The sequence below is a fragment of the Lampetra fluviatilis genome, chromosome 65 (assembly GCF_964198595.1).
Source record: "Lampetra fluviatilis chromosome 65, kcLamFluv1.1, whole genome shotgun sequence".
In the NCBI taxonomy this organism is placed as follows: Eukaryota; Metazoa; Chordata; class Hyperoartia; order Petromyzontiformes; family Petromyzontidae; genus Lampetra; species Lampetra fluviatilis.
The window spans coordinates 2821682-2849183 of record NC_136339.1 but is presented as its reverse complement, the minus strand read 5'-3'; positions in this window follow the sequence as shown (position 1 = coordinate 2849183).

Below are 27502 nucleotides of genomic sequence, written 5' to 3'. Positions count from 1 at the left end.
ACCCACAGACTCACACATAGACCCACAGACTTACACAGAGACCCATACGCTCACACAGAGACCCACAGACTCACACAGAGACCCACATACTCACACAAAACCCACAGACTCACACATAGACCCATTAACTCGCACACAGACGCACAGACTCACATAAACCCACAGACTCACACAGATACCCACAGACTCACACAGAGACCCACAGACTTACACAGAGACCCATACGCTCACACAGAGACCCACAGACTCACACATAGACCCACATACTCACACAAAGACCCACAGACTCACACAGAGACCCATTGACTCGCACACAGACGCACAGACTCACATAAACCCACAGACTCACACAGAGACCCACAGACTCACACAGAGACCCACAGAATTACACAGAGACCCATACGCTCACACAGAGACCCACAGACTCACACATAGACCCACATACTCACACAAAGACCCACAGACTCACACATAGACCCATTGACTCGCACACAGACGCACAGACTCACATAAACCCACAGACTCACACAGAGACCCACAGACTCACACAGAGACCCACAGATTTACACAGAGACCCATACGCTCACACAGAGACCCACAGACTCACACATAGACCCACATACTCACACAAAACCCACAGACTCACACATAGACCCATTGACTCACACACAGACGCACAGACTCACATAAACCCACAGACTCACACAGATACCCACAGACTCACACAGAGACCCACAGACTTACACAGAGACCCATACGCTCACACAGAGACCCACAGACTCACACATAGACCCACATACTCACACAAAGACCCACAGACTCACACAGAGACCCATTGACTCGCACACAGACGCACAGACTCACATAAACCCACAGACTCACACAGAGACCCACAGACTCACACAGAGACCCACAGAATTACACAGATACCCATACGCTCACACAGAGACCCACAGACTCACACATAGACCCACATACTCACACAAAGACCCACAGACTCACACATAGACCCATTGACTCGCACACAGACGCACAGACTCACATAAACCCACAGACTCACACAGAGACCCACAGACTCACACAGAGACCCACAGATTTACACAGAGACCCATACGCTCACACAGAGACCCACAGACTCACACATAGACCCACATACTCACACAAAGACCCACAGACTCACACATAGACCCATTGACTCGCACACAGACGCACAGACTCACATAAACACACGGACTCACACAGAGACCCACATACTCACACAGAGACCCACAGACTTACACAGAGACCCATACGCTCACACAGAGACCCACAGACTCACACATAGACCCACATACTCACAAAAAGACCCGCAGACTCACACATAGACCCATTGACACGCACACAGACGTACAGACTCACATAAACCCACAGACTCACACAGATACCCACAGACTCACACAGAGACCCACAGACTTACACAGAGACCCATACGCTCACACAGAGACTCACAGACTCACACATAGACCCACATACTCACACAAAGACCCACAGACTTACACAGAGACCCACAGACTCACACAGAGACCCACGGACTCACAGAGAGACCTATACGCTCACACAGAGACCAACAAACTAACACAGAGACCCACAAACTCACACAGAGACCCAGAGATTCACACAGAGACCCACGGACTCACACAGAGACCCACATACTCACACATAGACCCATACACTCACACAGAGAACCATTGACTCGCACAGAGACCCACATACTCACACATAGCCCCACAGACTCACACAGAGACCCACGGACTCACAGAGAGACCTATACGCTCACACAGAGACCAACAAACTCACACAGAGACCCACAAACTCACACAGAGACCCAGAGATTCACACAGAGACCCACGGACTCACACAGAGACCCACAGACTCACACATAGACCCACAGACTCACACAGAGACCCATACGCTCACACAGAGACCCACAGACTCACACAGAGACCCACGGACTCACATATAGACCTATACGCTCACACAGAGACCAACAATCTCACACAGAGACCCACAAACTCACACAGAGACCCAGAAATTCACACAGAGACCCACGGACTCACACAGAGACCCACAGACTCACACATAGACCCATTGACTCGCACACAGACGCACAGACTCACATAAACCCACAGACTCACACAGAGACCCACATACTCACACAGAGACCCACATACTTACACAGAGACCCATACGCTCACACAAAGACCCACAGACTCACACAGAGACCCACATACTCACACAAAGACCCACAGACTCACACAGAGACCCACATACTCACACAAAGACCCACAGACTCACACAGAGACCCACATACTCACACAAAGACCCACAGACTCACACAGAAACCCAGATACTCACACAAATACCCACAGACTCACACAGAGACCCACAAACTCACACAAACACCCACAGACTCACACAGAGACCCATTGACTCGCACACAGACGCACAGACTCACATAAACCCACAGACTCACACAGAGACCCACAGACTCACACATAGACCCACATACTCACACAAAGACCCACATACTCACACAAAGACCCACAGACTCACACAGAGACCCACATACTCACACAAAGACCCACATACTCACACAAAGACCCACATACTCACACATAGACCCACAGACTCACACAGAGACCCACAAACTCACACAGAGACCCACATACTCACACATAGACCCACAGACTCACACAGAGATACATAGACGAGAGATGGAATCAAATAGGTGACCTCGTCATTGCGAGTACGTAGTTGAACCGACTTTCCATCTTCTTGGTTCTTTCGGTAAAGTCACGTAGAATGGAAATAATAAAATAAAAAAAATAACATGTCTGTCGATAAGACAGAGTCAGACGCTGTCTTTCCGACAGACCTGTTCTTCACCTGAGGACGGCTGCTTGCGTTGTGGCCGAAACGTCGTGAGAATTATTTTATTATGTTTTATTTTTATTATTTTATTATTTCCCTTCTACGTGACTTTACCGAAAGAACCAAGAAGATGAATCCCTGCAGTCACGAGAGCTTTCAATCGTCTATCCACCGTCCATCGCCATCCGCACTGATCTACTGGACATGTCTTTTAAGAGCTTCATAGCTCATCGGATTCCTCCGACATCAAACGACATCCCGATTCTGTTATCGGAGGCGATGTGGCAGGCGGTGCAATGCTCACCAACCCATTCGCAGCACCACGCTCCAATAACCAAGCTCGTGGCAAGCAAGCAGTTGCACTCGCGACCACACTGATAACACTGGTCAACAACAAAAAAAACGTGTTTTTCTGGCCTGGACTTTTGCAGCTGTTCTAGACTAATTTAAGGGTGCTGATTCCAAATCTGATCTCAAATTTGCTCTATCACATCTCATTTTTATGCTATCGGCATACCCCATTTTCATTGATTTTAGCCGAAATTAACTCTGTCACTTATGATTGCAAGTTGTTGCGAGTCAGTGACTGCTTTACTGTTAAAATATGGTGCTGTATTTTTAGGATAGTGTGTTTATAATATCAATTTATGTAGATGTCCACATTTATTTAATATTTTTATTCTGTAATTTTTATTGAAAATGCAATATCTGATATCTCAATAACCTGATGTGATAGACAAAAACTGATGCCAGATTTGGAATCAGCACCCCAAACTTACCTTAAAACCGTTATAATACCCTATGCCAGAAAAAGTGTGTTGACCACACTGATTATTATTATGTTTTATATTACAATTTGTACCATTAACATCACTTAAGAATCGCGTTCATCATCATCATCATCATGTGAAATTATTGTCGTCTCGGTACTCCGACGAATCCCTGCCGCGTTGTTTCGTAGGTGATACACAGCGGCGATGTCTGGGAACGCATCCCCATAGGGGCCTACGTTATAACGACCCCGCATAGCGCCGATTCGCTTAGTGCCCTCGTTGACGGCGAACGCATCCCCACCACGCTAAGCGGGGAACGCCTGTGACGGGCGCTCCACGAACAGCGCTCGACATTCAACTCGTTCTCGAGCTTGAAGCTCTCGAGTGATTTAACGTCCTTGCTCTGTAGTGCGTGCGTGTGTGCATCGTCTGTGTGTGTGTGTATCGTTTGTGTGCGTGTGTGTGCATCGTCTGTGTGTGTGTGTGTGTACCATCTGTGTGTGTGTGTGTACCATCTGTGTGTGTGCATCGTCTGTGTGTGTGTATCGTCTGTGTGTGTGTATCGTCTGTGTGTGTGTGTGTGCATCATCTGTGTGTGTGTATCGTCTGTGTGTGTGTATCGTCTGTGTGTGGGTGTGTATCGTCTGTGTGTGTGTGTGTATCATCTGTGTTTGTGTATCGTCTGTGTGTGTGTATCGTCTGTGTGTGGGTGTGTATCGTCTGTGTGTGTGTGTGTATCATCTGTGTGTGTGTATCGTCTGTGTGTGTGTATCGTCTGTGTGTGGGTGTGTATCGTCTGTGTGTGTGTGTATCATTTGTGTGTGTGTATCGTCTGTGTGTGTGTATCGTCTGTGTGTGGGTGTGTATCGTCTGTGTGTGTGTGTGTATCATCTGTGTGTGTGTATCGTCTGTGTGTGTGTATCGTCTGTGTGTGGGTGTGTATCGTCTGTGTGTGTGTGTGTATCATTTGTGTGTGTGTATCGTCTGTGTGTGTGTATCGTCTGTGTGTGGGTGTGTATCGTCTGTGTGTGTGTGTGCATCATTTGTGTGTGTGTATCGTCTGTGTGTGTGTATCGTCTGTGTGTGTGTGTATCATTTGTGTGTGTGTATCGTCTGTGTGTGTGTATCGTCTGTGTGTGGGTGTGTATCGTCTGTGTGTGTGTGTGTATCATCTGTGTGTGTGTATCGTCTGTGTGTGTGTATCGTCTGTGTGTGGGTGTGTATCGTCTGTGTGTGTGTGTGTATCATTTGTGTGTGTGTATCGTCTGTGTGTGTGTATCGTCTGTGTGTGTGTATCGTCTGTGTGTGGGTGTGTATCGTCTGTGTGTGGGTGTATCATTTGTGTGTGTGTATCGTCTGTGTGTGTGTATCGTCTGTGTGTGTGTGTGTATCGTCTGTGTGTGTGTGTGTATCGTCTGTGTGTGTGTGTGTACCATCTGTGTGTGTGTGCATCATCTGTGTGTGTGTATCGTCTGTGTGTGTGTATCGTCTGTGTGTGTGTGTGTATCGTCTGTGTGTGTGTGTGTATCGTCTGTGTGTGTGTATCGTCTGTGTGTGTGTATCGTCTGTGTGTGTGTGTGTATCGTCTGTGTGTGTGTATCGTCTGTGTGTGTGTATCGTCTGTGTGTGTGTGTGTGTCCCTCCCTCCCACCTCCCCCCCCTCCCTCCCTCCCCTCCCCCTCTTCGCTAGTAAATAAAATGCATCGTAAATGATCGCCCCGTGGCAAGCACGAGGCACGGGGCGCTGTTTAGCCGCATCGGGGCCGTTCCGCGGCGAGTAAATCAACGTTTAAATCGCCCTTTCGATGGGGCAACAAACCCACACGTTGCTCGCTGGTTATTTCGGTAAAGTCACGTAGATAGAAAAAATTATAATAATAATAATCAAAGAACACGACGAAAGAGAGAGAGAGAGAGAGAATGGATTCCTGCAGTCACGAAAGCTTCGAATGGACAAAATAATAAGATAATACTCTGCTTATTTCAGGAAAGTCAAGTAGGTCGAAATAAAATACAACTATTTTATTTATCATCATTTTATTATATTTCTATCTACGTGACTTTACCGAAAGAAGCAAAGAGAACGGATCCCTGCCGCCACGAAAACTTCAAATCAACAAACGAATAATATAATACTTTTTGGTTATTTCGGGAAAGTCACGTGGGTAGAAATAAAATACAACTATTTTATTTATCATTATTTTATTGTATTTCTACCCACGTGACTTTACCGAAAGAAGCAAAGAGTATGGATTACTGCAGTCGCGAAAGCTTCAAAAATCAAGATGAAAAGCAACACATTTTGAGAACGCAAAATTATCCTCCACCCCCCATTCCCCCAGTAAATCCCACACTGATATTTGCGTGAAAGATTAAAAACGCTGGGACGTTAAGCGACTCACGGAACCCAGTAGCCTCAACCTCGACTCGCCAAGGGCGGTCACGGACGGACTGACGGACAGAATCGCTCGGGCAGACGAGCCGAGAGAGACACGGGGAGGCGATGGGAGACACGGGAGGTGATGGGAGACACGAGGAGGTGATGGGAGACACGGGGAGGCGATGGGAGACACGGGGAGGCAATGGGAGACACGAGGAGGCGATGGGAGACACGGGGGGGTGATGGGAGACACGGGGAGGTGATGGGAGACACGGGGAGGCGATGGGAGACACAGGGAGGTGATGGGAGACACGGGGAGGCGATGGGATACACAGGAAGGTGATGGGATACACTGGGAGGTGATGGGAGACACGGGGAGGTGATGGGAGACACGAGGAGGCGATGGGAGACACGGGGAGGCGATGGGAGACACGGGGAGGCGATGGGAGACACGGGGAGGCGATGGGAGACACGGGGAGGCGATTGGAGACACGGGGAGGTGATGGGAGACACGGGGAGGTGATGGGAGACACGGGGAGGTGATGGGAGACACGGGGAGGCGATGGGAGACACGGGGAGGTGATGGGAGACACGGGGAGACGATGGGATACACAGGGAGGTGATGGGATACATTGGGAGGTGATGGGAGACACGGGGAGGTGATGGGAGACACGAGGAGGCGATGGGAGACACGGGGAGGCGATGGGAGACACGGGGAGGCGATGGGAGACACGGGGAGGTGATGGGAGACACGGGGAGGCGATTGGAGACACGGGGAGGTGATGGGAGACACGGGGAGGTGATGGGAGACACGGGGAGGTGATGGGAGACACGGGGAGGCGATGGGAGACACGGGGAGGTGATGGGAGACACGGGGAGGTGATGGGAGACACGGGGAGGTGATGGGAGACACGGGGATGCGATGGGAGACACGGGGAGGCGATGGGAGACACGGGGAGGCGATGGGAGACACGGGGAGGTGATGGGAGACACGGGGAGGCGATGGGAGACACGGGGAGGCGATGGGAGACACGGGGAGGTGATGGGAGACACTGGGGAGGCGATGGGAGACACGGGGAGGCGATGGGAGACACGGGTAGGTGATGGGAGACACGGGGAGGCGATGGGAGACACGGGGAGGTGATGGGAGACACGAGGAGGTGATGGGAGACACGGGGAGGTGATGGGAGACACGGGGAGGCGATGGGAGACACGGGGAGGCAATGGGAGACACGGGGAGGCGATGGGAGACACGGGGGGGTGATGGGAGACACGGGGAGGTGATGGGAGATACGGGGAGGCGATGGGAGACACGGGGAGGCGATGGGAGACACGGGGAGGCGATGGGAGACACAGGGAGGCGATGGGAGACACGGGGAGGTGATGGGGGACACGGGGAGGCGATTGGAAACACGGGGAGAGGAATACCTGGGCGTACCCACACTTTACCCCACCACCAACATCATCATCCCCATCCGGCAGAGGTTCGAGATCCCAATCCGTAGCTTTAGGATCGGCCGCGCTCCATTCTGGGATGGCATTTTTAAAGGGACCCCCCATCTCCCCCGCCCCCCAATTCTGCATCGGGAGCGTTCATCTCGTCGCCCCGTGACGCACCATCGTGGTATCACCGTGGTATTTAAATTTCGATTTAAAGCTTCTTTCGTGACTGCAGGGATTCATCTTCTTGGTTCTTTCGGTGAAGTCACCACGTCGAAGGGAAGTAATAAAATAATAAAAATTTTACATTATAAAATAATAATAAAACATAACAAAATAATAAAAATAAGACATAATTAAATATTTAAAATAAAACATAATGAAATATTTAAAATAAAACATAATCAAATAATAAAAATAAAACATAATCAAATAATAATCATAAACATAATAAAATAATAAAAATAAAAAATAAAATTTCGATTTAAAGCTTCTTTCGTGACTGCAGGGATTCATCTTCTTGGTTCTTTCGGTAAAGTCGCCACGTAGAAGGGAAGTAATAAAATAATAAAATTATAAAACATGATAAAATAATTCTCACGACGTTTCGGCCACAACGCAAGCGGCCGTCCTCAGGTGAAGAATGAGACACAGCCAAGCTTGGAGCTTATATATAAGCTGGGTTGGAGGTGGAAGAAGAGCGCTTTGACAAAATAATTTGCATATCAAGAGGAATTTTGCATATTTATGGAAAATGCGTTGGAGGTGGGCGGGTTTTTTTTTTAAGTCATATTATGTCCATATCGTTGCCCCGTGATGCACCGGCGTGGCATCACCGTGTATCTAACTCACGTGGGTTTGAGACAATTCTTAGACTTTTTTTTAGACTTGTACACAACTTTTATTGCCGCCAGCAGCAACAGCACTGGAGGCGATTTCGATACGAAACACACAAAGTCACCAGCAACCCAAATACACAAAGTCACCAGCGACACAAATGAAAATAAACGCTACAAATCCACGCGATGTGGCGCTAAAAGCACCGCGCACAACACGAAAGAAAAGCCACGTGGTGGTGGTTGTGGTGGTGGTGGTGGTGATTGTGGTGGTGGTGGTGTTGGTGGTGGTGGTGATTGTGGTGGTGGTGGTGATTGTGGTGGTGGTGGTGGTGGTTGTGGTGGTGGTGATTGTGGTGATTGTGGTGGTAGTTGTGGTGGTGGTTGTGGTGGTGGTGGCGGTGGTGGCGGTGGTGGTGGTTGTGGTGGTTGTGGTGGTAGTTGTGGTGGTGGTTGTGGTGGTGGTGGTGGTGGTCATGGCGCACGCCACGGTGACGAGCGAGCGCTTCAGAAGGTGAACACCACGAGGAGGGCGCCGTCCACGCTGCTGCAGAGAGGGGCTTGTCCGTCTCCCCAGCGTTCTAAGAAGAAGACGTGAGACATCACCGCTACTTAGACAGAGAGAGAGAGAGACGCAGGCAAAAATACAGAAGCCACAGCGGAGAGATGCAACAGCTGCCAGACATCGCCGATGCCCTGTGACTTTGCCAAAGCCATCATCCGTGAAGGAATAACATTGTGTGCGTGTGTGTGTCTGTGTGTGTGTGACTGTGTCTGTGTGTGTGACTGTGTGTGTGTGACTGTGTGTGTGACTGTGTGTGTGTCTGTGTGTGTGTCTGTGTGTGTGTGTCTGTGTGTGTGTGTCTGTGTGTGTGTGTCTGTGTGTGTGTCTGTGTGTGTGTGTCTGTGTGTGTGTGTGTGTCTGTGTGTGTGTGTGTCTGTGTGTGTTTGTGTGTCTGTGTGTGTGTGTCTGTGTGTGTGTGTCTGTGTGTGTCTGTGTGTGTGTCTGTGTGTGTGTCTGTGTGTGTGTGATTGTGTGTGACTGTGTGTGTGTGACTGTGTGTGTGTGTCTGTGTGTGTGTGTCTGTGTGTGTGTCTGTATGTGTGTGACTGTGTGTGTGTCTGTGTGTGTGTGACTGTGTGTGTGTCTGTGTGTGTGTCTGTGTGTGTGTGTGTGTCTGTGTGTGTCTGTGTGTGTGTCTGTGTGTGTGTGTGTGTCTGTGTGTGTCTGTGTGTGTGTGTCTGTGTGTCTGTGTGTGTGTGACTGTGTGTGTCTGTGTGTGTGTGTCTGTGTGTGTGTGTCTGTGTGTGACTGTGTGTGTCTGTGTGTGTGTGTGTCTGTGTGTGTGTGTGTGACTGTGTCTGTGTCTGTGCGTGTGTGTGTGTGTCTGTGTGTGTGTGTGTGACTGTGTGTGTCTGTGTGTGTGACTGTGTGTCTGTGTGTATCTGTGTGTGTGTGTGTGTCTGTGTGTGTGTCTGTGTGTGACTGTGTGTGTGTGTCTGTGTGTGTGTGTCTGTGTGTGTGTGTGTCTGTGTGTGTGTCTGTGTGTGACTGTGTGTGTCTGTGTGTGTGTGTGTCTGTGTGTGTGTGTCTGTGTGTGTGTGTCTGTGTGTGTGTGTCTGTGTGTGTGTCTCTGTGTGTGTCTGTGTGTGTGACTGTGTGTCTGTGTGTATCTGTGTGTGTGTGTGTCTGTGTGTGTGTCTGTGTGTGTGTCTGTGTGTGACTGTGTGTGTCTGTGTGTGTGTGTCTGTGTGTGTGTCTGTGTGTGTGTGTCTGTGTGTGTGTCTGTGTGTGACTGTGTGTGTCTGTGTGTGTGTGTGTCTGTGTGTGTGTGATTGTGTGTGTGTGTGTGTCTGTGTGTATGTGTGTGTGACTGTGTGTGTGTGTGTCTGTGTGTCTGTGTGTGTTTCTGTGTGTCTGCGTGTGTTTGTATGTGTGTCTGCGTGTGTTTGTCTGTGTGCCTGTGTGTATCTGTGTGTGTGTGTCTGTGTGTCTGCGTGTGTTTGTCTGTGTGTGTGTGTGTGTCTGTGTGTGTCTGTGTATGTGTCTGTGTGTGTGTCTGTGTGTGTGAGTGTCTGTGTGTCTGCGTGTGTTTGTCTGTGTGTCTCTGTGTCTGTGTGTATCTGTGTCTATCTGTGTGTGTGTGTCTGTGTGTGTGTGTGTCTGTGTCTGGGGAGCGGTGGTGCAGTGGTTAGCGCGCTGCGCTATGAACCCGACGACCCGAGTTCGATTCCCGCTCACGGCCAACACCAGTGACGATTATTTGAACCGGTCCTGGGCCTCCCCTAGGTCGACTCAGCCACAAATGTGTACCTGGTGCGGTGTGCAGTAAACATCGCCACTGGGGAGACAAAGGCGGTCCGGGCGTGGTGCTGGCCACCCACCCCCTCGTGTGCCGTGCCGGCCTTCATAGGTGCTCGCTAACAGCACTTGCCCCTACAGTATGTTCGAGCCTATACGGGGGCATCTTTGTCTTTGCCTTCTCTCTGTGTCTCTCCCTCTCTCTCGGTGTGTCTGTCTCTCTGTGTGTGTGTCTCTCTCTTCACGTGGCCTCAAGGTGAACATGGCCTGGCACAAGCGTCGTGGTGACGTCACCGCCACTTAGTGGCGAATGGCGGTTGTTGTTGTTGTTGTGTCTCTCTCTTTCTCTGTGTGGTTCTGTGTGTCTCTGTCTCTGCCTCTCTCTCTCTGTGTGTCTGTCTCTCTCTGTGTGTCTCTCTCTCTATCTGTGTTTCTCTCTCTGTGTGTGTGTCTCTCTACGTGAGTCTATGGGTCTCTATGTGAGTCTATGGGCCTCTATGTGAGTCTATGGGCCTCTATGTGAGTCTATGGGTCTCTAAGTGAGTCTATGGGTCTCTACGTGACTTATTGGGTCTCTAAGTGAGTCTATGGGTCTCTAAGTGAGTCTATGGGTCTCTAAGTGAGTCTATGTTTCTCTAAGTGAGTCTATGGGTCTCTACGTGACTTATTGGGTCTCTAAGTGAGTCTATGGGTCTCTACGTGACTTATTGGGTCTCTAAGTGAGTCTATGGGTCTCTAAGTGAGTCTATGTTTCTCTAAGTGAGTCTATGGGTCTCTACGTGACTTATTGGGTCTCTAAGTGAGTCTATGGGTCTCTAAGTGAGTCTATGTTTCTCTAAGTGAGTCTATGGGTCTCTACGTGACTTATTGGGTCTCTAAGTGAGTCTATGGGTCTCTAAGTGAGTCTATGTTTCTCTAAGTGAGTCTATGGGTCTCTACGTGACTTATTGGGTCTCTAAGTGAGTCTATGGGTCTCTATGTGAGTCTATGGGTCTCTAAGTGAGTCTATGGGTCTCTACGTGACTTATTGGGTCTCAAAGTGAGTCTATGGGTCTCTAAGTGAGTCTATGTTTCTCTAAGTGAGTCTATGGGTCTCTACGTGACTTATTGGGTCTCTAAGTGAGTCTATGGGTCTCTAAGTGAGTCTATGTGTCTCTATGTGAGTCTATGGGTCTCTATGTGAGTCTATGTGTCTCTACGTGAGTCTATGGGTCTCTGTGTGAGTCTATGGGTCTCTATGTGAGTCTATGGGTCTATATGTGAGTCTATGGGTCTCTATGTGAGTGTATGGGTCTCTATGTGAGTCTATGGGTCTCTATGTGAGTCTATGGGTCTCTATGTGAGTCTATGGGTCTCTGTGTGAGTCTATGGGTCTCTAAGTGAGTCTATGGGTCTCTAAGTGAGTCTATGTGTCTCTAAGTGAGTCTATGTTTCTCTAAGTGAGTCTATGGGTCTCTACGTGACTTATTGGGTCTCTAAGTGAGTCTATGGGTCTCTAAGTGAGTCTATGGGTCTCTAAGTGAGTCTATGTGTCTCTATGTGAGTCTATGGGTCTCTATGTGAGTCTATGTGTCTCTACGTGAGTCTATGGGTCTCTGTGTGAGTCTATGGGTCTCTATGTGAGTCTATGGGTCTATATGTGAGTCTATGGGTCTCTATGTGAGTGTATGGGTCTCTATGTGAGTCTATGGGTCTCTATGTGAGTCTATGGGTCTCTATGTGAGTCTATGGGTCTCTGTGTGAGTCTATGAGTCTCTATGTGAGTCTATGGGTCTCTATGTGAGTCTATGGGTCTCTATGTGAGTCTATGGGTCTCTAAGTGAGTCTATGGGTCTCTAAGTGAGTCTATGGGTCTCTATGTGAGTCTATGGGTCTCTATGTGAGTCTATGGGTCTCTGTGTGAGTCTATGGGTCTTTAAGTGAGTCTATGGGTCTCTATGTGAGTCTATGGGTCTCTAAGTGAGTCTATGGGTCTCTACGTGACTTATTGGGTCTCAAAGTGAGTCTATGGGTCTCTACGTGAGTCTATGGGTCTCTATGTGAGTCTATGGGTCTCTATGTGAGTCTATGGGTCTCTAAGTGAGTCTATGGGTCTCTATGTGAGTCTATGGGTCTCTAAGTGAGTCTATGGGTCTCTATGTGAGTCTATGGGTCTCTAAGTGAGTCTATGGATCTTTACGTGACTTATTGGGTCTCAAAGTGAGTCTATGGGTCTCTACGTGAGTCTATGGGTCTCTATGTGAGTCTATGGGTCTCTATGTGAGTCTATGGGTCTCTAAGTGAGTCTATGGGTCTCTATGTGAGTCTATGGGTCTCTAAGTGAGTCTATGGGTCTCTATGTGAGTCTATGGGTCTCTAAGTGAGTCTATGGGTCTCTATGTGAGTCTATGGGTCTATATGTGAGTCTATGGGTCTCTAAGTGAGTCTATGGGTCTATATGTGAGTCTATGTGTCTATATGTGAGTCTATGGGTCTCTATGTGAGTCTATGGGTCTATATGTGAGTCTATGGGTCTCTATGTGAGTCTATGGGTCTATATGTGAGTCTATGGGTCTCTAAGTGAGTCTATGGGTCTATATGTGAGTCTATGGGTCTCTATGTGAGTCTATGGGTCTCTATGTGAGTCTATGGGTCTCTATGTGAGTCTATGTGTCTCTACGTGAGTCTATGGGTCTCTATGTGAGTCTATGGGTCTCTATGTGAGTCTATGGGTCTCTATGTAAGTCTATGGGTCTCTATGTGAGTCTATGGGTCTCTATGTGAGTCTATGGGTCTCTATGTGAGTCTATGGGTCTCTATGTGAGTCTATGGGTCTCTATGTAAGTCTATGGGTCTCTATGTGAGTCTATGGGTCTCTATGTGAGTCTATGGGTCTCTATGTGAGTCTATGGGTCTCTAAGTGAGTCTATGGGTCTCTATGTGAGTCTATGGGTCTCTAAGTGAGTCTATGGGTCTCTATGTGAGTCTATGGGTCTCTATGTGAGTCTATGGGTCTCTATGGGAGTCTATGGGCCTCTATGTGAGTCTATGGGTCTCTAAGTGAGTCTATGGGTCTCTACGTGACTTATTGGGTCTCTAAGTGAGTCTATGGGTCTCTAAGTGAGTCTATGGGTCTCTAAGTGAGTCTATGTTTCTCTAAGTGAGTCTATGGGTCTCTACGTGACTTATTGGGTCTCTAAGTGAGTCTATGGGTCTCTACGTGACTTATTGGGTCTCTAAGTGAGTCTATGGGTCTCTAAGTGAGTCTATGTTTCTCTAAGTGAGTCTATGGGTCTCTACGTGACTTATTGGGTCTCTAAGTGAGTCTATGGGTCTCTAAGTGAGTCTATGTTTCTCTAAGTGAGTCTATGGGTCTCTACGTGACTTATTGGGTCTCTAAGTGAGTCTATGGGTCTCTAAGTGAGTCTATGTTTCTCTAAGTGAGTCTATGGGTCTCTACATGACTTATTGGGTCTCTAAGTGAGTCTATGGGTCTCTATGTGAGTCTATGGGTCTCTAAGTGAGTCTATGGGTCTCTACGTGACTTATTGGGTCTCAAAGTGAGTCTATGGGTCTCTAAGTGAGTCTATGTTTCTCTAAGTGAGTCTATGGGTCTCTACGTGACTTATTGGGTCTCTAAGTGAGTCTATGGGTCTCTAAGTGAGTCTATGTGTCTCTATGTGAGTCTATGGGTCTCTATGTGAGTCTATGTGTCTCTACGTGAGTCTATGGGTCTCTGTGTGAGTCTATGGGTCTCTATGTGAGTCTATGGGTCTATATGTGAGTCTATGGGTCTCTATGTGAGTGTATGGGTCTCTATGTGAGTCTATGGGTCTCTATGTGAGTCTATGGGTCTCTATGTGAGTCTATGGGTCTCTGTGTGAGTCTATGGGTCTCTAAGTGAGTCTATGGGTCTCTAAGTGAGTCTATGTGTCTCTAAGTGAGTCTATGTTTCTCTAAGTGAGTCTATGGGTCTCTACGTGACTTATTGGGTCTCTAAGTGAGTCTATGGGTCTCTAAGTGAGTCTATGGGTCTCTAAGTGAGTCTATGTGTCTCTATGTGAGTCTATGGGTCTCTATGTGAGTCTATGTGTCTCTACGTGAGTCTATGGGTCTCTGTGTGAGTCTATGGGTCTCTATGTGAGTCTATGGGTCTATATGTGAGTCTATGGGTCTCTATGTGAGTGTATGGGTCTCTATGTGAGTCTATGGGTCTCTATGTGAGTCTATGGGTCTCTATGTGAGTCTATGGGTCTCTGTGTGAGTCTATGAGTCTCTATGTGAGTCTATGGGTCTCTATGTGAGTCTATGGGTCTCTATGTGAGTCTATGGGTCTCTAAGTGAGTCTATGGGTCTCTAAGTGAGTCTATGGGTCTCTATGTGAGTCTATGGGTCTCTATGTGAGTCTATGGGTCTCTGTGTGAGTCTATGGGTCTTTAAGTGAGTCTATGGGTCTCTATGTGAGTCTATGGGTCTCTAAGTGAGTCTATGGGTCTCTACGTGACTTATTGTGTCTCAAAGTGAGTCTATGGGTCTCTACGTGAGTCTATGGGTCTCTATGTGAGTCTATGGGTCTCTATGTGAGTCTATGGGTCTCTAAGTGAGTCTATGGGTCTCTATGTGAGTCTATGGGTCTCTAAGTGAGTCTATGGGTCTCTATGTGAGTCTATGGGTCTCTAAGTGAGTCTATGGGTCTTTACGTGACTTATTGGGTCTCAAAGTGAGTCTATGGGTCTCTACGTGAGTCTATGGGTCTCTATGTGAGTCTATGGGTCTCTATGTGAGTCTATGGGTCTCTAAGTGAGTCTATGGGTCTCTATGTGAGTCTATGGGTCTCTAAGTGAGTCTATGGGTCTCTATGTGAGTCTATGGGTCTCTAAGTGAGTCTATGGGTCTCTATGTGAGTCTATGGGTCTATATGTGAGTCTATGGGTCTCTAAGTGAGTCTATGGGTCTATATGTGAGTCTATGTGTCTATATGTGAGTCTATGGGTCTCTATGTGAGTCTATGGGTCTATATGTGAGTCTATGGGTCTCTATGTGAGTCTATGGGTCTATATGTGAGTCTATGGGTCTCTAAGTGAGTCTATGGGTCTATATGTGAGTCTATGGGTCTCTATGTGAGTCTATGGGTCTCTATGTGAGTCTATGGGTCTCTATGTGAGTCTATGTGTCTCTACGTGAGTCTATGGGTCTCTATGTGAGTCTATGGGTCTCTATGTGAGTCTATGGGTCTCTATGTAAGTCTATGGGTCTCTATGTGAGTCTATGGGTCTCTATGTGAGTCTATGGGTCTCTATGTGAGTCTATGGGTCTCTATGTGAGTCTATGGGTCTCTATGTAAGTCTATGGGTCTCTATGTGAGTCTATGGGTCTCTATGTGAGTCTATGGGTCTCTATGTGAGTCTATGGGTCTCTAAGTGAGTCTATGGGTCTCTATGTGAGTCTATGGGTCTCTAAGTGAGTCTATGGGTCTCTATGTGAGTCTATGGGTCTCTATGTGAGTCTATGGGTCTCTATGGGAGTCTATGGGTCTCTATGTGAGTCTATGGGTCGCTAAGTGAGTCTATGGGTCTCTATGTGAGTCTATGGGTCTCTAAGTGAGTCTATGGGTCTCTATGTGAGTCTATGTGTCTCTACGTGAGTCTATGGGTCTCTATGTGAGTCTAAGTGTCTCTATGTAAGTCGATGGGTCTCTATGTGAGTCTATGGGTCTCTATGTGAGTATATGTGTCTCTATGTGAGTCTATGGGTCTCTATGTGAGTCTATGGGTCTCTAAGTGAGTCTATGAGTCTCTATGTGAGTCTATGGGTCTCTATGTGAGTCTATGTGTCTCTATGTAAGTCTATGGGTCTCTAAGTGAGTCTATGGGTCTCTATGTGAGTCTATGGGTCTCTAAGTGAGTCTATGGGTCTCTACCCAACCCCTCTGTGCCATCACCATGGTCGGGAACGAAACCCCGGAATGGAACCCAGGACATCAGAGTAACCGGCTCAGCCACCTTTGACCCCCCTCCCTCCCCCCCTCCCTCCCCCCTCCCTCCCCCTCCCTCCCCCCCCCCTCTCTCCCCCCTCCCCTGCTATGTTACGAGCACATCCCTAATTTGTGGGGCTGTTCTCCCCCCCCTATCCCCATCCCTAACCCCAGCCCATCATCCCCCTTGTTGCTGATGTTGTTGTGTGTGCAGCGTCACCTTTGAGTCAAAGGCAACGGGATACGAAAAACAAAAAGAGTCGACATCGGTCAGATGAATCGATGGCAATAACAGCAGGGAGATGCCCCCAGACCTTGACGGGATGGGGGGGTGGGGGTTGTGGTTGTGCCTCTGTGGTTTCAGAGTAACGGTCAGCAAGGCATGAAGCGTGCAATTTGGTGAGTGAGTGGGTGGGTCGTGTGAGTGGGTGGGTGAGTGGATGGGTGGGTTGGGTGGGGTGAGTGGGTGGGTTGTGTGATTGGGTGGGTGAGTGGGTGGGTGGATGGGTCGTGTGAGTGAGTGTATGAGTGGGTGGGTGGGTTGGGTGAGTGGGTGGGTGAGTGGATGGGTGGGTTGGGTGAGTGGGTGGGTTGTGTGATTGGGTGGGTGAGTGGGTGGGTGGGTGGATGGGTCGTGTGAGTGAGTGTATGAGTGGGTGGGTGGGTTGGGTGAGTGGGTGGGTGAGTGGATGGGTGGGTTGGGTGAGTGGGTGGGTTGTGTGATTGGGTGGGTGAGTGGGTGGGTGGGTGGATGGGTCGTGTGAGTGAGTGTATGAGTGGGTGGGTGGGTTGGGTGAGTGGGTGGGTGAGTGGATGGGTGGGTTGGGTGAGTGGGTGGGTTGTGTGATTGGGTGGGTGAGTGGGTGGGTGGGTGGATGGGTCGTGTGAGTGAGTGTATGAGTGGGTGGGTGGGTTGGGTGAGTGGGTGGGTGAGTGGATGGGTGGGTTGGGTGAGTGGGTGGGTTGTGTGATTGGGTGGGTGAGTGGGTGGGTGGGTGGATGGGTCGTGTGAGTGAGTGTATGAGTGGGTGGGTGGGTTGGGTGAGTGGGTGGGTGAGTGGATGGGTGGGTTGGGTGAGTGGGTGGGTTGTGTGATTGGGTGGGTGAGTGGGTGGGTGGGTGGATGGGTCGTGTGAGTGAGTGTATGAGTGGGTGGGTGGGTTGGGTGAGTGGGTGGGTGAGTGGATGGGTGGGTTGGGTGAGTGGGTGGGTTGTGTGATTGGGTGGGTGAGTGGGTGGGTGGGTGGATGGGTCGTGTGAGTGAGTGTATGAGTGGGTGGGTGGGTTGGGTGAGTGGGTGGGTGAGTGGATGGGTGGGTTGGGTGAGTGGGTGGGTTGTGTGATTGGGTGGGTGAGTGGGTGGGTGGGTGGATGGGTCGTGTGAGTGAGTGTATGAGTGGGTGGGTGGGTTGGGTGAGTGGGTGGGTGAGTGGATGGGTGGGTTGGGTGAGTGGGTGGGTTGTGTGATTGGGTGGGTGAGTGGGTGGGTGGGTGGGTGGATGGGTCGTGTGAGTGAGTGTATGAGTGGGTGGGTGGGTTGGGTGAGTGGGTGGGTGAGTGGATGGGTGGGTTGGGTGAGTGGGTGGGTTGTGTGATTGGGTGGGTGAGTGGGTGGGTGGGTGGATGGGTCGTGTGAGTGAGTGTATGAGTGGGTGGGTGGGTTGGGTGAGTGGGTGGGTGAGTGGATGGGTGGGTTGGGTGAGTGGGTGGGTTGTGTGATTGGGTGGGTGAGTGGGTGGGTGGGTGGATGGGTCGTGTGAGTGAGTGTATGAGTGGGTGGGTGGGTTGGGTGAGTGGGTGGGTGGGTTGGGTGAGTAGGTGGGTGAGTGGGTGGGTGAGTAGGTGGGTGAGTGGATGGGTGGGTGAGTGGGTGAGTGGGTGAGTGGGTGGGTGGATGGGTCGTGTGAGTGAGTGGGTGAGTGGGTGGGTGGGTTGGGTGAGTGGGTGGGTGGGTTGGGTGATTGGGTGGGTGAGTGGATGGGTGGGTTGGGTGAGTGGGTGGGTGGGTGAGTGGATGGGTGGGTTGGGTGAGTAGGTGGGTGAGTGGATGGGTCGTGTGAGTGAGTGTATGAGTGGGTGGGTGGGTTGGGTGAGTGGGTTGGGTGAGTGGGTTGGTGATTGGATGGGTGAGTGGATGGGTGGGTTGGGTGAGTGGGTGGGTGGGTGGGTGAGTGGATGGGTGGGTTGGGTGAGTAGGTGGGTGAGTGGGTGGTTGGGTGAGTGGGTGGGTGAGTGGATGGGTGGGTTGGGTGAGTAGGTGGGTGAGTGGGTGGGTGGGTGATTGGGTGGGTGAGTGGGTGGGTGGGTTGGGTGAGTGGGTGGGTGGGTTGGGTGAGTGGGTGGGTGGGTGGGTGAGTGGATGGGTGGGTTGGGTGAGTAGGTGGGTGAGTGGGTGGTTGGGTGAGTGGGTGGGTGAGTGGATGGGTGGGTTGGGTGAGTAGGTGGGTGAGTGGGTGGGTGGGTCGGTGAGTAGGTGGGGGGTGAATGGGTGAGTGAGTGGATGGGTGGGTTGGGTGAGTGGGTGGGTGAGTGGGTGGGTGGGTGGGTCGGTGAGTAGGTGGGTGAGTGGGTGGGTGGGTGGGTCGGTGAGTAGGTGGGTGAGTGGGTGGGTGGGTGGGTGAGTAGGTGGGGGGTGAGTGGGTGGGTGAGTGGATGGGTGGGTTGGGTGAGTGGGTGGGTGGGTCGTGTGAGTGAGTGTATGAGTGGGTTGGTGGGTTGGGTGATTGGTTGAGTGAGTGGGTGGGTGAGTGAGTGAGGAGGTGGGTGAGTGGGTGGGGGGATGGGGTGAGTGAGTGGGTGGGTGAGTGAGTTGGTGGTGCTGTGGGTGAGTGAGTAGGTGGGTGAGTGAGTTGGTGGTGCTGTGGGTGAGTGAGTAGGTGGGTGAGTGAGTTGGTGGTGCTGTGGGTGAGTGAGTTGGTGGTGCTGTGGGTGAGTGAGTAGGTGGGTGAGTGAGTTGGTGGTGCTGTGGGTGAGTGAGTAGGTGGCTGAGTGAGTTGGTGGTGCTGTGGGTGAGTGAGTAGGTGGGTGAGTGAGTTGGTGATGCTGTGGGTGAGTGAGTTGGTGGTGCTGTGGGTGAGTGAGTAGGTGGGTGAGTGAGTTGTTGGTGCTGTGGGTGAGTGAGTAGGTGGGTGAGTGAGTTGGTGGTGCTGTGGGTGAGTGAGTAGGTGGGTGAGTGAGTTGGTGGTGCTGTGGGTGAGTGAGTAGGTGGGTGAGTGAGTAGGTGGGTGAGTGAGTTGGTGATGCTGTGGGTGAGTGAGTAGGTGGATGAGTCAGTTGGTGGTGCTGTGGGTGAGTGAGTAGGTGGGTGAGTGAGTTAGTGGTGCTGTGGGTGAGTGAGTAGGTGGGTGAGTGAGTTGGTGGTGCTGTGGGTGAGTGAGTAGGTGGGTGAGTGAGTTAGTGGTGCTGTGGGTGTGTGAGTAGGTGGGTGAGTGAGTTGGTGGTGCTGTGGGTGAGTGAGTTGGTGGCTGAGTCAGTTGGTGGTGCTGTGGGTGAGTGAGTAGGTGGGTGAGTGAGTTGTTGGTGCTGTGGGTGAGTGAGTAGGTGGGTGAGTGAGTTGGTGATGCTGTGGGTGAGTGAGTAGGTGGGTGAGTGAGTTGTTGGTGCTGTGGGTGAGTGAGTAGGTGGGTGAGTGAGTTGTTGGTGCTGTGGGTGAGTGAGTAGGTGGGTGAGTGAGTTGTTGGTGCTGTATGTGAGTGAGTAGGTGGCTGAGTGAGTTGGTGGTGCTGTGGGTGAGTGTGTAGGTGGGTGAGTGAGTTGGTGGTGCTGTGGGCGAGTGAGTAGGTGGGTGAGTGAGTTGGTGATGCTGTGGGTGAGTGAGTAGGTGGGTGAGTGAGTTGGTGGTGCTGTGGGCGAGTGAGTAGGTGGGTGAGTGAGTTGGTGATGCTGTGGGTGAGTGAGTAGGTGGGTGAGTGAGTTGGTGGTGCTGTGGGCGAGTGAGTAGGTGGCTGAGTGAGTTGGTGATGCTGTGGGTGAGTGAGTAGGTGGGTGAGTGAGTTGGTGGTGCTGTGGGTGAGTGAGTAGGTGGGTGAGTGAGTTGGTGATGCTGTGGGTGAGTGAGTAGGTGGGTGAGTGAGTTGGTGGTGCTGTGGGTGAGTGAGTAGGTGGGTGAGTGAGTTGGTGGTGCTGTGGGTGAGTAAGTAGGTGGGTGAGTGAGTTGGTGGTGCTGTGGGTGAGTGAGTAGGTGGGTGAGTGAGTTGGCGGTGCTGTGGGTGAGTGAGTAGGTGGGTGAGTGAGTTGGTGATGCTGTGGGTGAGTGAGTAGGTGGGTGAGTGAGTTGGTGGTGCTGTGGGTGAGTGAGTTGGTGGTGCTGTGGGTGAGTGAGTAGGTGGGTGAGTGAGTTGGTGGTGTTGTGGGCGAGTGAGTAGGTGGGTGAGTGAGTTGGTGGTGCTGTGGGCGAGTGAGTAGGTGGGTGAGTGAGTTGGCGGTGCTGTGGGTGAGTGAGTAGGTGGGTGAGTGAGTTGGTGGTGCTGTGGGTGAGTGAGTAGGCGGCTGAGTGAGTTGGTGGTGCTGTGGGCGAGTGAGTAGGTGGGTGAGTGAGTTGGTGGTGCTGTGGGCGAGTGAGTAGGTGGGTGAGTGAGTTGGTGGTGCTGTGGGCGAGTGAGTAGGTGGGTGAGTGAGTTGGTGGTGCTGTGGGTGAGTGAGTAGGTGGGTGAGTGAGTTGGTGGTGCTGTGGGTGAGTGAGTAGGTGGGTGAGTGAGTTGGTGGTGCTGTGGGTGAGTGAGTTGGTGGTGCTGTGGGTGAGTGAGTAGGTGGGTGAGTGAGTTGGTGGTGCTGTGGGTGAGTGAGTAGGTGGGTGAGTGAGTTGGTGGTGCTGTGGGTGAGTGAGTTGGTGGTGCTGTGGGTGAGTGAGTAGGTGGGTGAGTGAGTTGGTGGTGCTGTGGGTGAGTGAGTAGGTGGGTGAGTGAGTTGGTGGTGCTGTGGGTGAGTGAGTAGGTGGGTGAGTGAGTTGGTGGTGCTGTGGGTGAGTGAGTAGGTGGGTGAGTGAGTTGGTGGTGCTGTGGGTGAGTGAGTAGGTGGGTGAGTGAGTTGGTGATCCTGTGTGTGAGTGAGTAGGTGGGTGAGTGAGTTGGTGGTGCTGTGGGTGAGTGAGTAGGTGGGTGAGTGAGTTGGTGGTGCTGTGGGTGAGTGAGTAGGTGGGTGAGTGAGTTGGTGGTGCTGTGGGTGAGTGAGTTGGTTGGTGCTGTGGGTGAGTGAGTAGGTGGCTGAGTGAGTTGGTGGTGCTGTGGGTGAGTGAGTTGGTGGTGCTGTGGGTGAGTGAGTAGGTGGGTGAGTGAGTTGGTGGTGCTGTGGGCGAGTGAGTAGGTGGGTGAGTGAGTTGGTGGTGCTGTGGGTGAGTGAGTAGGTGGCTGAGTGAGTTGGTGGTGCTGTGGGTGAGTGAGTAGGTGGGTGAGTGAGTTGTTGGTGCTGTGGGTGAGTGAGTAGGTGGGTGAGTGAGTTGGTGGTGCTGTGGGTGAGTGAGTAGGTGGCTGAGTGAGTTGGTGGTGCTGTGGGTGAGTGAGTAGGTGGGTGAGTGAGTTGTTGGTGCTGTGGGTGAGTGAGTAGGCGGGTGAGTGAGTTGGTGGTGCTGTGGGTGAGTGAGTAGGTGGCTGAGTGAGTTGGTGGTGCTGTGGGTGAGTGAGTAGGTGGGTGAGTTAGTTGGTGGTGCTGTGGGTGAGTGAGTTGGTGGTGCTGTGGGTGAGTGAGTAGGCGGGTGAGTTAGTTGGTGGTGCTGTGGGTGAGTGAGTTGGTGGTGCTGTGGGTGAGTGAGTAGGCGGGTGAGTTAGTTGGTGGTGCTGTGGGTGACTGAGTTGGCGGTGCTGTGGGTGAGTGAGTAGGTGGCTGAGTGAGTTGGTGATGCTGTGGGTGAGTGAGTAGGCGGGTGAGTGAGTTGGTGGTGCTGTGGGTGAGTGAGTAGGTGGCTGAGTGAGTTGGTGGTGCTGTGGGTGAGTGAGTAGGCGGGTGAGTGAGTTGGTGGTGCTGTGGGTGAGTGAGTAGGTGGGTGAGTGAGTTGGTGGTGCTGTGGGTGACTGAGTTGGCGGTGCTGTGGGTGAGTGAGTAGGTGGCTGAGTGAGTTGGTGATGCTGTGGGTGAGTGAGTAGGCGGGTGAGTGAGTTGGTGGTGCTGTGGGTGAGTGAGTAGGTGGCTGAGTGAGTTGGTGGTGCTGTGGGTGAGTGAGTAGGCGGGTGAGTGAGTTGGTGGTGCTGTGGGCGAGTGAGTAGGTGGGTGAGTGAGTTGGTGGTGCTGTGGGTGAGTGAGTAGGTGGGTGAGTGAGTTGGTGGTGCTGTGGGTGAGTGAGTAGGTGGGTGAGTGAGTTGGTGGTGCTGTGGGTGACTGAGTTGGCGGTGCTGTGGGTGAGTGAGTAGGTGGCTGAGTGAGTTGGTGATGCTGTGGGTGAGTGAGTAGGCGGGTGAGTGAGTTGGTGGTGCTGTGGGCGAGTGAGTAGGTGGGTGAGTGAGTTGTTGGTGCTGTGGGCGAGTGAGTAGGCGGGTGAGTGAGTTGGTGGTGCTGTGGGCGAGTGAGTAGGTGGGTGAGTGAGTTGGTGGTGCTGTGGGTGAGTGAGTAGGTGGGTGAGTGAGTTGGTGGTGCTGTGGGTGAGTGAGTTGGTGGCTGAGTGAGTTGGTGGTGCTGTGGGCGAGTGAGTAGGTGGGTGAGTGAGTTGGTGGTGCTGTGGGCGAGTGAGTAGGTGGGTGAGTGAGTTGGTGGTGCTGTGGGTGAGTGAGTAGGTGGCTGAGTGAGTTGGTGGTGCTGTGGGCGAGTGAGTAGGTGGGTGAGTGAGTTGGTGGTGCTGTGGGTGAGTGAGTAGGTGGGTGAGTGAGTTGGTGGTGCTGTGGGTGAGTGAGTTGGTGGTGCTGTGGGCGAGTGAGTAGGTGGGTGAGTGAGTTGGTGGTGTTGTGGGCGAGTGAGTAGGTGGCTGAGTGAGTTGGTGGTGCTGTGGGTGAGTGAGCAGGTGGGTGAGTGAGTTGGTGGTGCTGTGGGCGAGTGAGTAGGTGGGTGAGTGAGTTGGTGGTGCTGTGGGTGAGTGAGCAGGTGGGTGAGTGAGTTGGTGGTGCTGTGGGTGAGTGAGCAGGTGGGTGAGTGAGTTGGTGGTGCTGTGGGTGAGTGAGTTGGTGGTGCTGTGGGCGAGTGAGTAGGTGGGTGAGTGAGTTGGTGGTGCTGTGGGTGAGTGAGTTGGTGGTGCTGTGGGTGAGTGAGCAGGTGGGTGAGTGAGTTGGTGGTGCTGTGGGTGAGTGAGTTGGTGGTGCTGTGGGTGAGTGAGTAGGTGGCTGAGTGAGTTGGTGGTGCTGTGGGTGAGTGAGCAGGTGGGTGAGTGAGTTGGTGGTGCTGTGGGCGAGTGAGTAGGTGGGTGAGTGAGTTGGTGGTGCTGTGGGTGAGTGAGCAGGTGGGTGAGTGAGTTGGTGGTGCTGTGGGTGAGTGAGCAGGTGGGTGAGTGAGTTGGTGGTGCTGTGGGTGAGTGAGTTGGTGGTGCTGTGGGCGAGTGAGTAGGTGGGTGAGTGAGTTGGTGGTGCTGTGGGTGAGTGAGTTGGTGGTGCTGTGGGTGAGTGAGCAGGTGGGTGAGTGAGTTGGTGGTGCTGTGGGTGAGTGAGTTGGTGGTGCTGTGGGTGAGTGAGTTGGTGATGCTGTGGGTGAGTGAGTAGGTGGGTGAGTGAGTTGGTGGTGCTGTGGGTGAGTGAGTAGGTGGGTGAGTGAGTTGGTGGTGCTGTGGGTGAGTGAGTAGGTGGGTGAGTGAGTTGGTGGTGCTGTGGGTGAGTGAGTAGGTGGGTGAGTGAGTTGGTGGTGCTGTGGGTGAGTGAGTTGGTGGGTGAGTGAGTTGGTGGTGCTGTGGGCGAGTGAGTAGGTGGGTGACTGAGTTGGTGGTGCTGTGGGTGAGTGAGTAGGTGGGTGAGTGAGTTGGTGATGCTGTGGGTGAGTGAGTTGGTGGCTGAGTGAGTTGGTGATGCTGTGGGTGAGTGAGTTGGTGGCTGAGTGAGTTGGTGGTGCTGTGGGCGAGTGAGTAGGTGGGTGACTGAGTTGGTGGTGCTGTGGGTGAGTGAGTAGGTGGGTGAGTGAGTTGGTGGTGCTGTGGGTGAGTGAGTAGGTGGGTGAGTGAGTTGGTGATCCTGTGTGTGAGTGAGTAGGTGGGTGAGTGAGTTGGTGGTGCTGTGGGTGAGTGAGTAGGTGGGTGAGTGAGTTGGTGGTGCTGTGGGTGAGTGAGTAGGTGGGCGAGTGAGTTGGTGGTGCTGTGGGTGAGTGAGTAGGTGGCTGAGTCAGTTGGTGGTGCTGTGGGTGAGTGAGTAGGTGGCTGAGTGAGTTGGTGATGCTGTGGGTGAGTGAGTAGGTGGCTGAGTGAGTTGGTTGGTGCTGTGGGTGAGTGAGTAGGTGGGTGAGTGAGTTGGTGGTGCTGTGGGTGAGTGAGTAGGTGGGTGAGTGAGTTGGTGGTGCTGTGGGTGAGTGTGTAGGTGGCTGAGTGAGTTGGTGGTGCTGTGGGTGAGTGAGTAGGTGGCTGAGTGAGTTGGTTGGTGCTGTGGGTGAGTGAGTAGGTGGGTGAGTGAGTTGGTGGTGCTGTGGGCGAGTGAGTAGGTGGCTGAGTGAGTTGGTGGTGCTGTGGGTGAGTGAGTAGGTGGGTGAGTGAGTTGGCGGTGCTGTGGGTGAGTGAGTAGGTGGCTGAGTGAGTTGGTGGTGCTGTGGGTGAGTGAGTAGGTGGGTGAGTGAGTTGTTGGTGCTGTGGGTGAGTGAGTAGGTGGGTGAGTGAGTTGGTGGTGCTGTGGGTGAGTGAGTAGGTGGGTGAGTGAGTTGGTGGTGCTGTGGGTGAGTGAGTAGGTGGGTGAGTGAGTTGTTGGTGCTGTGGGTGAGTGAGTAGGCGGGTGAGTGAGTTGGTGGTGCTGTGGGTGAGTGAGTTGGTGGCTGAGTGAGTTGGTGGTGCTGTGGGCGAGTGAGTAGGTGGGTGAGTGAGTTGGTGGTGCTGTGGGCGAGTGAGTAGGTGGGTGAGTGAGTTGGTGGTGCTGTGGGTGAGTGAGTAGGTGGGTGAGTGAGTTGTTGGTGTTGTGGGTGAGTGAGTAGGTGGGTGAGTGAGTTGGTGGTGCTGTGGGTGAGTGAGTAGGTGGGTGAGTGAGTTGGTGGTGCGTGGGTGAGTGAGTAGGTGGGTGAGTGAGTTGGTGGTGCTGTGGGTGAGTGAGTAGGTGGCTGAGTGAGTTGGTGGTGCTGTGGGTGAGTGAGTAGGTGGGTGAGTGAGTTGGTGATGCTGTGGGCGAGTGAGTAGGTGGGTGAGTGAGTTGGTGGTGCTGTGGGTGAGTGAGTAGGTGGGTGAGTGAGTTGGTGGTGCTGTGGGTGAGTGAGTAGGCGGCTGAGTGAGTTGGTGGTGCTGTGGGTGAGTGAGTAGGTGGCTGAGTGAGTTGGTGGTGCTGTGGATGAGTGAGTAGGTGGGTGAGTGAGTTGGTGGTGCTGTGGGTGAGTGAGTAGGTGGGTGAGTGAGTAGGTGGGTGAGTGAGTTGGTGGTGCTGTGGGTGAGTGAGTAGGTGGGTGAGTGAGTTGGTGGTGCTGTGGGTGAGTGAGTAGGTGGGTGAGTGAGTTGGTGGTGCTGTGGGCGAGTGAGCAGGTGGGTGAGTGAGTTGGTGGTGCTGTGGGTGAGTGAAACCGAACTGTGTACAATGGAGGGTATGGACCAATGCACCCCACCCTCTCCTCCCCCCCTCCCCCTCTCCCCCACACCTGGCACACTCTCTTCGCTATCCAGCCCAGTGATCTAAGAATATATTAATAACGCTCTGCTGGTGGGTGGTCGCCTATTAGTGCGATAGTCAAGACATTTACCAATTATTCACTCCTTGCGAGGCTTCTGTGTGTGTGTAGGCGCGTGTGTGTGAGTGGAGGGGGCTCGTGAAGGACGCTGCTACTGGGCAGTTGGAGGCAGTCGCCCTCCAACATGAACGGAGGGCGGATGAGCGACGCTCACAACAACGAGCGGAGCGCCGGGTGGCTAAAGCACAGCAAGTTGGCACAGTAGGGGGTACAGGTGGTGCATCAGTCAGTCGTCTCGGTCATCTCAGTCAGTCGACCCGTGGCACCTGCTGAGTCTGCCCCGTGACCTCCTGTCAGCGGGCGTTCGACACTTCACGTGGTAGCCTCAAGGTGCACCTAGCCTGGCACAAGCGTCGTGGTGACGTCACCGCCACTTAGTGGCGAATGGCGGTTGTTGTTGTTGTTGTGAGTGGGAGGACGGGGGGTTTTGGCATCAAAGATAAAGATCCCCCGTATAGCCTTGCCCGACTGTCGGGGCAAGTGCTGTTAGTTTGTTGCACATGTGAAGGCAGTAGTGATCTGATGCGGCCAGCACCACGCCCGGCCGCCTTTGTCTCTCTGTGTATACACCACACTTCAGCAGCAACACGTGGGCTACACGCAGCTCAGTGGGAGTCTCACCTGCTCACATTAAAAATTGAAACAAACAAAACATTGTAGTAGTAGGTTTTTACCCTTTAAACTGGTACAAAAACTGACACCTTTATATCAGGCATCATGTTTGCAATAACCGCAACACAAGCAGTCAAAATGCAAGCAAAAAGAAACAACTCTGATGATGATGATAATGATATGCACTGTCCTTGAAGTTGATTGGTGCACACCCGAGACAGCTTTTCTTAGAGCCTAGTCTCCATTGGTGTTGGATCAGATGACGCCAAAAGGCGTACAACTCAAAGACAATGCACTATCAGAGTATTGAGAGCTCGGGGTTAAGCATTGACACTATGAGACATCTCCTTTACCAGTGGCAAAATATAGTTGTAGTTTTTGACCCTTTCAACTGGTACAAAACTGACACCTTTATACAAGGCATCATGTTTGCAATAACCGCAACACAAGCAGTCAAATGCAAACGAAAAGAAACAATTCTGATGATGGTCATGGTATGCACTGTCCTTGAAGTTGATTGGTCCACACCCGAGACAGCTTTTC